The following is a 13,729-nucleotide window of genomic DNA, read 5'->3' as shown; positions in this document are numbered from 1 at the left end:
CACTGTCAACAACCTTCCTCTTAACTTTTTCAAGCACAGGTCTGCTACCCTTTTCTATTGCTGATAATGTTGATCTCTTAGATTGTTGACGCCTTCTTCTTTCCTAACCACTCTACAACTATGTTGACTAGTTCATTGAGCCTGGAGAAGCGATAGCAGTATCTCCATGGGTCTTCCTTAGGCCAATGACACACCCCATGGATCCAAGGATATTGCACTCTCGTACAATGGTCCTTCGCTAAGAAATGAGGGTCATACATATTGAAACTTCTTGGGCCGAAAGTGAATCTCTTGAATTCCTCTATCTTAGCCTCAACATGCTTGAGATTCCGGATCTCATACAACTCGAACTGCAAAGGAAAAGCGGGCTAAGGTGCCTTCTTCGTGGTGTGCAATCTAGCTGACAACCTTTTCAAGATGTGATGACACTTCTTGCATGATGAAATTATCCATGGAAAACTTTGGTAAAACATGTGGAGCCTTATCCACGTTGTACATCCGTATGAAGGTGCCAAGGGGTGAGGCATAACAATATGCTATGTCGATCAGTGCCTCCATTATTGCCTGCGACATGCAAGGTGGATCATGTTCAAAGATCATCTTATACACTGGGGTGACAAAGTGCTCTGATAATTGTATGATAACTCCACGAAAGCTTCATTATGAGAACAACTCGCAATAATTGTGCACAAAGGTTTCTAAAGGTGTCCATGTCCAACCCAAGCCTGGGAACTACTGACGAGAACAGATCGCATCAAGTATATAAGTGGACACATATATATTTTCTTGCTGACGCTTGGGTGAATGTCGGGCTTCTATTACCTATTTCTTTAATATGAGAGGCAACATGTGGGACCAGTTGAAAGGTCTTCCTTTTCTCGCCAATTGATCCAACACAATCACCCAACTTTGCGGGATGGTTTCTATGCTCTCTTTGTCGTATAAGTGCAATGCAAAGATGACCAAGAGCTTATATTCCTTCCATATTATCTTTGCCTTGTAGACCTAGCTAGATGTTGTCCTGAACTTGGATGGCTCTTTCACCCAGCTTTTCAAGATGTCTCCGGAGTTTTCATTTTTGTTGGGTCTATTAAAGGGTGTATCCATCATGATCATCGGCTGTGGAAAGTGATACATATTCTGAAATTCCTTCACCTTGAAGGTAGCAAGTTATGTTCCATTGAAACTGCTCAACACGAATTCTTTTGGATCAATATGTGAGACAATCCAATGGATCATGTCCGCGCATGGAAACACAAGATACCTACATGCAATCTGGTACAAGCCAGAATTGTGAATGTTGACATAGACCCTGCGGTCTTCAATATCTTCTTCAAATGTGCTTGAGAAGGTGTCATTGATGTCCTTCCATTTCATCTTGATATCCATGTCTATGAACAACTTGGTGTCTTCATAGATATGCAAGCTCATAGACACTTTCTCAACTGCATCTCCAGCGTCACTCTTAACGGTGTCCTTTGACCCTGCTCTCTTGGAAGCCATTGTACTTGTACTGCTGAGAGACAAATGGACACCTATGATACCTGGAGATAGAGAAACACTCATGGCAAGCATTATGTTAGTTGAAAACCAAAACAACTTTGAGGACTGACATGCAACATACCTGGGTGACTGACTGGGAAGATTGCACAATTTTTACTGGGAGGCTGGGAGAATGACTACCAAAACTATGCAAAGAATAGTCTAGAATATCAGCGGGTTGAATAACTATTGAGACTGCACAATGCATAGTCTAGCCTAGCCTATTGAGGACTAAAACTGCACAATTCGTAGTTTCAATTAGCAAGGACTACAAACTTACAACTGCATTTGTGCAATTTCTGGGGCCATCAAGGAAATGCCTCTTAGAATTACACAGAGAAATCTTGGAGGCCATTGTTGGGCCTACTTTGCGCCATTTTTGGAAGGAAGGCAGAGCCTTCACTCTAAAAAATGCACATTACTAGCTGGGAAAGATGATGTTTGGGTAAAGGCAACTCAGACCCACCAACGAGCAACTGAAAACATGAAAAGTCCCAATCCATGGCGAAGATGAGTGGAAAAAAGAGTGAATGATCATGCATGCAAACAGTGAGTGCAAGATTCAGAAAATGGGAAAACAAGCATGTGTGTGAAGTGAGTCACTACAACGGCGATCGTAAGTGTAGAAATAGTGTCATGCATGCGACAACAGTGAGATGCAATGAAAAATTGAAACAATGCTTCTACAAGCTAACATGCATCAAAACGATAGCAAGCTTTCATTGAAACCAAGAATACAACATTCACATAAATCGAAATACAAAAAGCGTCAGAAAAGCAACAAAAGACATGGAAAGCGGACTTACCCGGAAAAAGTTGAGTTGAATCTATTGAATGCTCCTAGATGAGATGTGGGATGTCGGAGCTCCAAGATTGATGTGAGGAATGAGCTTTGCAGTGTCAAATAAATAAGTTTTGATAAGATCAAGGCTTCTAACATGCATGCCACAAATCTAGGAAAAGGCGACACTTGACAGGAGGTTTCTAAAACAGTTTTTGCATGCAACCTCCAACTGTTAAAAATGGATCCCTAAAATCAAGGGATGTCCTTTTGCTTTTTTCTTTTCGTTTTTTCAGGAAAAGCAACCAATGCATGCAAATCAAGATTGCTCATTCCTGGAGGGGACCGGTCAATGTGGGAGCACATGCAATAGTCTGCAAGCTTGGGAATGACATTTGCGCAGTTTCTAAGCTAAGAAAGTGTGGTTGTCCCTCATGCATTGTGCAATTTCTGGACTAAAGCCGCGGTTGTCAGCAAGATTTGCGCAATTTTTAAGATGAAGCCTAGTGTTGGGCTGCATTGCAAATTTTTCATAGGGAAGTCTGCCTGGTTATATTGCGCATTTATGGCGCACAACAGGCAACCCATATGGATTGCACAATTTCCAGAGGAAAGACTAGTTCCCCTCTAGAATTGCACAATTTCCTAGGTGAGAATCACAACCAGAAAATCACTGAGTCTCGAAGTGTGAGCCTGTGGGTCGAAGGCAAACAAGTTGACAAGCACAGGCTGGAAAGCCACTGAAACTCAGCTAAAGCATATGTACTAGGACATTGCAAGACATGCTACTAAGGATGGTTGGTAGGGAGGCTCCAAAATGAAGTTAAGGAAAAATTTTGAAGGCTAGTTGTAGTCGCTATAACACTTGGTGACACACTGGTATAACTCTAGCTCTCTGAATGGACCTTGTTTCTTGAAAGGAAAGTCTAACTCCTCTAGAAGTATTGTTCGATTCTCTAATCCTGTTGGTTTCCACACTAGCTTTATTGAAAGATGTAGCACCTTCCATGCTCTTGGTCGGTTTGCACACATTCCAATCCAAGTAAACACAGTTGTTGCGATTGGGGATGATGGGTAGATTGGTGCACAATCAATGTGAGTGTCAGACTTTAAGTTTCATCTTTGGTGTTGCTCCGCTTTCAGCAGGCCTGGCCAGTACCTCACCTGAGTCAAGCAAGAACACAAGCATCGCTCTACTGCAAGCAAGACTGGTCAATACCCCGACAGAGTTACTTGCATCACCTCTCTATGCAGGAAACCTTTCTCTTCTTTTTCCTTGTTCATTTTTTCATTTTTTTCAAAAATTTTCATATTTTCATTTTTCAAGAATTGTGCATAGGCACTTATTTATTTCAGAGGAAAAAGAGGGATCCCAATTTATTGACAGAAGAAGAGGTTGTTCCTTTAGTGAAGTATTTGTATATATACCTCTGACATACTTATTAAGGTTTTCCCTCTCACCTTACTCTACTTGACTGAGCTGACAAGGGTTAACCCAAAACAATTGACTAGCGTAGGTGGTACTAGTTCACACACAAGCATTGTGTTTTCACCAAGGTTCACTTCAAACAGAATGTATTTTCCATTGGTGTATCATGTACTAAGGTCAAGAAGTTATTCATATAGAGACAGGACAACAAATAACGAAGTATTGATAAATATACAAGTCCTTTTGTACTTTACCTTGCTTGTTTCAAGAGTCACACATGGTTACATGTGAAACTAAAGAAAGAAAACAAACAACAAAGAAAAGAGTAGAAGAGAATGTGAAAGCAAGGCAAGTAAGCAAAGCAAGTAGGCAAGAAAACAAACAAACAAACAAACAAAGAAGCAAACAAGACATAAAGAAAACACTACTCCTACTCCTAAGCTAACAATACATGGGCTTGATCACATGAAGTGATATTTCCAATGCAGCCACCAGCGAATTGGTTGACCCATGTTGGTGAAGGCATGGTTCGCAGACATCGTAGTCATGCGAACTAGCAAACATGAATGATATAACAGTGAAGACAAACACACTTCGATTTTAAATGCGTCCACATAAAATAAATGAGTGAAAGCACAGGACATGCACTTTGTAGACTTACCATGTCGTTGTGATGCACTATGTGCATATGTTAGGCATATGCACTTGATTGACTATGACATACAAGAAAACGTGAGAAAAATAGAAAACTTTTGTTGCACAATTGTGCTTGTTGTGTAAGATTCCTCCAGTGCATGAGCAATGACATCATGTGATTCAAGTGGAGGAAGCGAAATATGTGTGTTATAATGATCTTCAATGCATACAAATGAATGATGAGGAGCCTTGGGTGTTTCAACAATTTCCTTATCAGAAGTGAAACCAACCACAGGACAGCGAGGGCCTGATGTAACCATTAGCTCGAGCTAAAGTGCCTTGACAGCATGTGGGGTTTCAACTTCGTCGACAGATAGATCATCATAAATAGGTGGATTTGAAAGATAAATAATGATAGAATCAACATCGTGATCGAATACAGGAGTAAATAAATCATGATAGCTGCGATTAGAAAAATCAACGATTTCATCGACATCCTCATGATTAGATAAATCAAACAGAGGGGTATGAGAAGCAAGAATGTTCACCCTCTACGTTTTCGGAAAAATAAGATGAAAAATCAAGTGGGTTTTCAATGAATAATTTGTTCTCTCCATTGTCGAATGATGGACTAACATCAAGTGTGTTCTGTGAATGATTGAAGTAGATGCATCCGTGCAGGATGGATATACACCAGGAAAATCAGAGATAGAAGAATCACCAAAGATGTCAGGAAAAAGCGGAGGCGACATTGACAAAAGGAGGTCATCCTTTGCAACGGGTTGATGTTCAGGTTCCCATTCATACTCATCACAAATGAAAGTGCAGGTTGGTTGTGCAACACCAACTCCATCGATGGCTTGATCCTCGTTCACAACAGGTGTAGAGTCTGGAACGAAAGAACACAAGATAGTGCAATCCGAAGGATCAGCAGAACACAAGGACGGAGGTTGAGGTAAGAAGTGCGTGTGACAACCCATGGGATTCCCAACCAAATCTATGCAGAAATTGAGAGTAGTGATGATGGGAGGATGTGATGATTGAAGAAATGTGTGCGCATGTTCTCCCACATCACTTTCAGTGGTGGAGCTGTTTGATGAGGGAAAGGTGGACAATCACTTGTGATTGCGCAACTCCATAACTTAAGTATGTTGAGTGGGCTTTGAACTTCAACTTCATTTTGGGATAGAATGATTTGTTAAGGAAACTTTCAAATCTGTCCCAAAGAAGCGCTGCCAAAAATCCATAGGCGATTCTTGCGGAGTCTTCTGTTGTTTTAACAGTTTTTTTCAAGAGGTTTAATATCAAAATGATGGAAAGTAGATTCAATTAGATCACATAATTTCTTAAGTGAGTACATGCAATTGTGAGGAAGGTTGTAGCACCATCATTATGGGGATTCACAAAGTGTGTGTGATAGAAGAAAGTTGACCTCAACTTCATCAAACTCATCAACATCCTCCAAGAATGCAAGAAGGTCATGTAAGTACTTAGGCCAAGCCACTTTGCCTTCACCATCATACGTGAGTTCCGACAAGAGATCATAAAACTTCTTCGTGATGTTTATTGGATTGTTGGGGCCTGACCCAGGTTCGGAGTTAATTAGCCAAACAAATCCCTGTACTACTGGCCCTTTCGGCAACTGTCCGTAGAGTGTGGACTGAGGTCTCACCCGAAGTAGTATGGGAGGGTGCTAGAACTAGGTTTCCATACCCTTGAGATGTCTAAGAGGTACGACTGGTCCTCTATTTGTTCCTGCACGCAGGTCGCTTCATGCACTTTCTATTCCTCATGGCCTAATACACTACCTTGCGCAGCCCTAACTAGGGGTTGTGCCACACTCTGTGCTATTACCCGAGATCTAACTTATCTTGCAGTACTAATTAATTACCTTTGCCTACTTGAATGTCTTAAGCTATAATTAGCAATATGAAACATTCATACAAGTTCGCGCAGTAAATAAAAAGTATACTTGCAAATTATATCCAATAACGCATTAAACCAGGAAAAGATACACAAAATTATAGCAACACTTCACTTTATTTATTCTCCCAATGGTTACAGACTCGACCTTCCCTGCGCACTCAGCTGTAGGGGTCCGCGCACTTAGCTATGGACTACTAGGCCTCTGCGCACTCAGCTGCAGAGCCTTATCCTACTCTACGACCCACAAACACACTTTACACTTCGACTCAATCACTTGGACTTCTCATGCTTCCTTTCTATTAGTTGATTTTAACACTTAGAGCCTCACTCTATTTATACAATCCCATGGTCCGCGGACCATGGGTAGGTCTATCCAGCCGAAATTACATTACAAAAACTAGGCTGGTCAACCCTGTGACTCTATTATACTTTTGCGCCCCTCACCTGGAATTTGCGGAGCTTTTACAAAAATATTCAGTCAAAACTTGGGCTTTAAGCCCCAAAACATGCCTTGGGGGGATTCCATGCCCAACAGGTCCCCAACACAAACATCTTGACTCACCCTCGAGTCACTCTATCGATGAGGAGATCCTTACACAGAGTCCCTCCAACTGTTCTCGAACTATAGCAAGGTCAGCAGTGCACTGAGCTTCTGCTTGCTAGATCTATTGCATACATTGTTCCGAGACCACTGTGTCAGAAGTGCTTGTCTGCATCTGTGCCTATATCCCTTGCATTTTTTTGTAGTCCCATGGCGTTTTCTAGATCCTTGGAGCATCGGCTAGTTAGATAGTCGGGCCACCCGTGTAGGGCTTCAAGCGACTAGCATTCACTTTACCTAGGAAAGGCTTTCCATTTAGTTTGATTAGTTGTACTACACCTCCATTTGTGACCTCCTTAACAACATATGGTCCCAGCCAATGCATTCTGAACTTTCTTTGGAATTTATCAAACTTACTATCATACAGAAGCACTAAATCATTTACCTTGAAGGTGTGCAACTTAATATGGTGATTGTGCCAGACCTTCTCATGCTTCTTTTGCACCTATTGATGAAAGCCAGCCAAGAATTGTCCTCCTCAAGTTCTTCCAACTGTGCAATGCTCTCTTCCACGGCTTTGCGGTCCATCATACCTGTGAGCACTGCTATACATAGACTAGGTACAATATACTCCATTGGCATGACAACTTCCACACCATAAACCAACCCGGAAGGTTTCTATCCCATCAATTTCTTACATGTTGTCCTATAACCCCGTAGTACTGCAGGTACGTGCAGGTCCCAATTGCTCCGTTGCGTGTTGCATACTTTGGTTTGCACATTCTCCTGTATTTTGTTGAATGCTTCTATTGTCCCATTGGCTTGTGGGTGATATGGTGTTCTTTTCTGATGATACACCTAGAACTCTTCTGTTAGCACGCTGATGGTTTCATTAAGGAAATGTGTACCACGATCACTCATTAAGATTTTCGGACAGCCAAATTGAGTCAACAAGTGTTCAAACAAAAACTTTACAGTCGTGGCAGTCATCCAGTATTTGATCGGCTGCGCTTCTGCCCAACGAGTCAGGTACTCTGTCGCGGTGATAATGTATTGCGCGCCCATTTTTCCTTGAGGTTTGATAGGTCCTACAAAGTCGATTTCCCACTTTTCGAAGGGCTACAGCATCATTTGTGGATTCAAAGGCATCTCATTCCTCCGCGATGGTTTACCTGTCCTTTGACATATATCACAGGCCTTACAGTGTGCTTTTGAATCCTGATGAAGGGTTGGCCACCACAACCCTGCACGGAGAATCTTTTGTGCACTCGCTCGTCCTACATAGTGTCCCCCTGCAATGCCCCCATGTGCTTCCATGAGGATCTAACTTCATTCAAATTTAGGTACGTATCTTCGCAGTATCTCATCATTACCCATTTTGTATAGGTGCCCTGCGATGATAGAAAAATTAGCCATGCACACCACTAGTTCCTTCTTCTGCTAGACAGAGTATTCCTTCGGCGCAGTCCCTATTGTCAGAAAGTGGATTATATCTTCAAAGTGTCCATCCATGATGTGCACAACAAAGAGTTGTGCGTCAAGTAATCCTTCCTCCAAACTAGTAGGTTCCTCTCCCATCTCAATATGTGACAAGTGATCCGGTCCCACGTTCAGGTGTCTAGGCTTCACCACGACCTCAAAGTCATATTCTTGGAACAATAAGAGCCACCTACATATGCGCCCCCCCAACATAGGCTTATTGACCAAGTATTTTAGCGCGGAATGGTCTGTATACATCTTGAAATGTCCTCCTAGCAAATAGTGCCAGTATTTTTGGAGTGCGTACACCATAGGCAACCCCTCGCATTCAGTTGCAGAATAGTTCTTTTATGCTTTGGACAACCTACGACTTGGGAATGCGATAGGGTGATCCAAGCCCTCTCTGCCCTCTTGTGTTAGCACCACTCCCAATGCTATACATGACGCATCAACATGGACATGAAACTCCACATCCCATTTTGGGAAGACCAGGATTGCGGCAGAGGTCAGTTTCTCTTTTAGTACATCCAGGATCTTCATGCAATCATCATTCCGGCAGAACGTGACATCCTTTTTCAATAGTTTCTCCATTAGCACAGTGATCTAGGCATAGCTTTTGATGAACTTCTTGTAGTACCCCATATGTCCCAAGGTAGCATGCAACTATTTAACACATCTTGGTGCTTCCAAATTCAGAATTACTACAATATTCGCAGGGCCTACCATTAGTCCCTGTTTGTAGACCACATGTCCCAACAGGTTCCCAAAGGGAATGAGGAACGTACACTTTTTGAGGTTCAAGGCGATTTGGTGTTGTCGGCAAGTATCTAGCATCAAGTGTAAGCTCACTACATGGTGCTTAAATAATCCAAATATAGTCCAATCATCCAGATAGACCTCCAGGAATTTTTGGATATATTCTTTGAATGTTGCAACAACTATGCGTGAAAAGATGGTCGACGCCTTCTTTAACCCAAATAGCATAACGATGTGTTAAAAGCAGCCCCACTCAATCGCGAAGGTGGTCTTGCTCATGTCTTCTGGTGCGATTTTGATTTGGTGGTACCTTGAGAACCCATCAGTAAAATAATATTCTTCTTGCCCGCCGAAATTTTCCAATACTTCATCTATGAATGGAATCAGGAACGGGTTATGCACACAGGCATCATTCAATTTCTTGAGTTCCACGCATATTCTTATCTCGCCCTTCTACTTCTTCCCCTGCACTATCATAGGGCTTACCCAGTTGGATTCTTCCACTGGCTCAATGATTCTGGTTGCAAGCATTTTTTCTAGTTCTACGCAGACCTTTTCCTTGTAATTTAGATTCAAGCGGTAAGGCCTCTTCTTAATCAGCTTCGCATCGAGTTTTAGGGTGATCTTCATCATCCCTAAATCACCAACGATCCCCTTTAAGTCCATGATCTTGGTCGGGAATAAGTCTTGGTACTCGCGGAGTAATTCAACAACCTTATCCACTGTGGCATCATCCCAGTAGTCGTCGAGCGTTGCATACTTAGGTTCGGCCTCCGTACCAATGTTTACCTACTTTATATTTACCAGCGTGGTAATGTCAGGGTCTTCAATCAATGGCCCTTGAACCTTGCGATAGCCTTCAGTTTCTGGAATGTTAACTTTTCGTTGATCTTCATCATCTTCTTCAATGTTTACGTTGTAACACTCCAGTGCACAGCTCAGCTAGGTTGCCAATTCAGGCTTAAGCACTTCCATTGGCTCCTGGGGTATTTTAAAGATAGCTACTTTTACTGCTTGTATCACATCATCAACAGTATCCCACCAATGATCCTCAAACATGAAGGTTAATAGGAATCCTTCACGCAAGATATCCCATTGGTTTGTGCCATGGCAGAGCTCCATTTCTATATACCAATTCATCAATATAATATCCATGGTTTGACAGAACAGGTGCACCCACTCAGGTTGTAGCTCTTCTCCATAAACCTTTGTCCATTTTACGAGGTGTGCACGTGGATCATCCCGTCTGTCATATTTGTCTTTCAATTGCATATGAGGCTTCCCAAACCACATGTGCATCATCCTTTTGCATTCACACCAGTCCTCAAAACTTCTTTGGTGCGTACCCAACCATCTTGCAAGCATAACTCGCAGTACCCATTTCAGAGCGTCAAAACGATGTTGTTCCGGTACTTCTCTTTCAAATTTGTTCAATAAGTCATCCACCTTGCTTAACCTATCATACGTAGGCAGATCTCTTACCTATGTTGCTACGCATTGCAGTGATCTCGTCATCATGTTATAGTTGAGTGTGGTTACCTCTTGTAATCAGTTCTACCATCATTCTATTTCCTCGTCAGAATCTGATGTGCAGGGTCTAAGGGTATCACTACGCACAATGACTTTTTATCAAAGATCATCTTGTGCGTCTTTAGATTTATCACTCCATTCATGTCAGTGGCCCAATCTATTCCCAATAACGCAGGGTAGGGATTGTTGTTATCAACAATCTCTATCACTTCAAAATCTACTGTGATTCCCTGGAATCTCCCCATAGGTAGAATCTTTTGCTGGTTTGCCATTCACAGTTGATAAGAGACCATTGCAATGCAAGCTTGCCCGTGCACTCCCATGTCTGCTTTTGTAGGACATTTGTGTCCAAAGATCCAGTATCAAGTGGTCCATCTCATATTCCCAGATCTACGTGGTCAATCTCATTTCCCTTCCTGTTCACGTCGTGTGCTTCTTGAGCTTCTGGACTACACGTGGTTCTCCCGGCGTGGTCCCAGTACATCTGTTTATGAGTTATTGCAGACCCTTTATAGCCTTGTTGTTGTGCATCAGCTTCATGCATGTCTCTAAGAATGTAGTGAGCATCGATGGGTCCATTTCGAGCTCCAGTTTGTCTTTACTTCTTGAAGCGGAGGCATCAGCGAAGCTCCTCTTAGCTTTCATGAAGGTCTCCTTAGCGCACTCCAAATCAAATTTTGGTTCCTTCGTTGGACCCTTATGAACCTAGGTACTTTCTTCTGGCTACTTGCCTTTGTCATCCCCTGTCTTAATACCACTTTGGAGTGCGATATTTACATTAGGGTCTTCCTTGCACAGCCCAGACCTCATCATTTGCAGGTTCTGAGTCAGGGAAGGTTGGAGTTCTCCTTTATCGCGTAACCTCGCTATCAGTGTGGGACAATCCTCCATCTCGTGGTCAAACAATGTATAATAAAAGCATGATGGTTGCATTGGATTCATACAATCACGGGCATAATGCCCTGGCCATCCACAATTGTAACATATCAGTTGTCTGCGACCTCTTCCTGGTCCCCCTCCACCTCGGCCTCATCCCCATCCTTGAAATCTGGTGCACGCCATTCCTGTGTTTTGATTGAGGGCTCGTGTTTTGGCCTGAACTCTATAGGTAGGAGTTCGATCCATGCTTAGTTCATAACTTCGACAGGTGCGCTCATCATGTCCTACCGACCTATAGAAATTAAAGAACAACTGTTGTGAATTCTGCATATATTTCTGTAATAAATGGCAGTTATCTGTAGCATGCTTTCGTCCTATCTGAAAAATCGCGCACCATAGTGCAGGCGCCGCACTTGGCCCTGCTTGTGCCTCCAATCTAAGTGGCACTAGCCCTCATCCCGCAAGGTAATTCACAAACACCAGGTAGTGATCCTTGTCATGCCCCTAGGCCTTCCATTTTGTGCACCATACCTCATCGTGCATCTCTGGGCAGGTTGTCCTATCTTGCTTCAAACTCTGCATCTCTAGGCACAAGTTTTTCAACTGTGCGTGAATCTGCTGAACTCCCAAGTTAGGATCTTGTATTAGAGTTTCGTGCAATCTCATCACGACCTCCAAAGCCTTAGCCTAAGTGGTTATCCTGTTTTGCGACAACGCGTTCTATAGATGCAGCATTAACGATGCTATAAACCATTTGCAGTGTTGCCCATCTGTTAATGTCATGTCCGCTTCACAGATTGTGCACTTCAGTCTTTGATCCAACTCCAACAGGATTTTTCTTGGTAGCATTGTGATTTTCTTGAATCCAATGATCGATAGTGCCTCTAACTTTGGCTTACTAAATTCTTTGTTTAGCACAACTTAGATATCCATGATCCCTGCATTTGGATTGTCATTCGAATGCTTAATGTACCAGGTCAGTGCGCAATCCTGCAGAGAGCTGACCAATGTTGCCTTCTTTATATTGTCGTCTGTGACACCCTGTGCTTCCCATACAACTTTTATTATGAGCCAAAACTAGTCCGGAGCTTCATTCCCTACTCCCTTGAACACTACTAGCTTTATCGTGCTTGCCATACTACTTCGTGGTAGTGGCAGAGGTGGTAAGGCCAAAGATGGGGGTGAAGATGGTGAAACTGGTGGTGGTGTGGGCGAGGGTGGTATGCATGGAACTCTCTGCCTTATCAGACTGATCGCACTTCTTGGTGAGACCTTCGCGAGCTCTTCTTCGCCCGCTCACAGAGGTGAAATCAAGGGGCCAATTTCTAGTTCTGTGCTACCTTTGTTTCTGTAGATTCTCCCACTCCACATAGCCCCAAACATCAATTTATTTGCATAACCTGCTTTTCACACAGTAGCATTTTAATCCAAGTGTTCAAAGATTTAACGTACTTACCTCGCGGTCCCTTGAGAAAGTGTTGTTCTACCTCACTATAGCTGACTGAAGTATCTACCACAAATTTCGTGATGAATCCTCCTATGATTCGATCGAGCTAGTGAGCTATAGTGTGCGTGATCTTATCTTCTGATCCTTCCAGTATACGCACCAATTTTGGAGTCCACACAATAGGTTTGTCGATTTTACACCTTCCTTGGCTATCTGCTAGCTTCACGATCCACTCATACAACTCAATGGGGAAGGATGCAAAGAAAATTTCGTGGATCTCCGTATACAAGTAGTAATCTAACCACTCTTCCTTTGATAGTCATGGATTCCTGTTTTCCTACGTCACAAACTCATGAATATTTATGTCCAACCAATCTTCAATTCCTTTCTTTGTCAGATTCCAATGATACGACATCAGACATCTCTATGCAAATCCCAGTCCCGGCAACGAAACCATTTTTTGGCTTGTTGGGGCCTGACCTAGGTTCGAAGTTAATTAGCCAAACAAATCCCTGTACTACTGGCCCTTTCGGCAATAGTTCGTGGAGCGTGGACTGACGTTTCACCCGAAGTAGTATGGGAAGGTGCTAGAACCGAGTTTCTGCACCCTTGAGATGTCTGAGAGGTACAACTGGTCCTCTGTTTGTTCCTGCGCGCAAGCTGCTTCGCGCACTTTCCGTTCCTCATGTCCTAATACACTACCTTTGCATAGCCCTAACTAGGGTTTTTGCCGCGCTCTCCGCTATTACCAGAGATCTAACTTATCTTCCAGTACTAATTAAT

This window comes from Pinus tabuliformis, chromosome 1_2 (genome assembly GCF_031772625.1).
Source record: "Pinus tabuliformis cultivar Carrire ecotype Pingquan chromosome 1_2, CPIR1, whole genome shotgun sequence".
Classification (NCBI taxonomy): Eukaryota; Viridiplantae; Streptophyta; class Pinopsida; order Pinales; family Pinaceae; genus Pinus; species Pinus tabuliformis.
The sequence above is the reverse complement of the archived record's forward strand: the minus strand, read 5'-3'. Positions refer to the sequence as shown.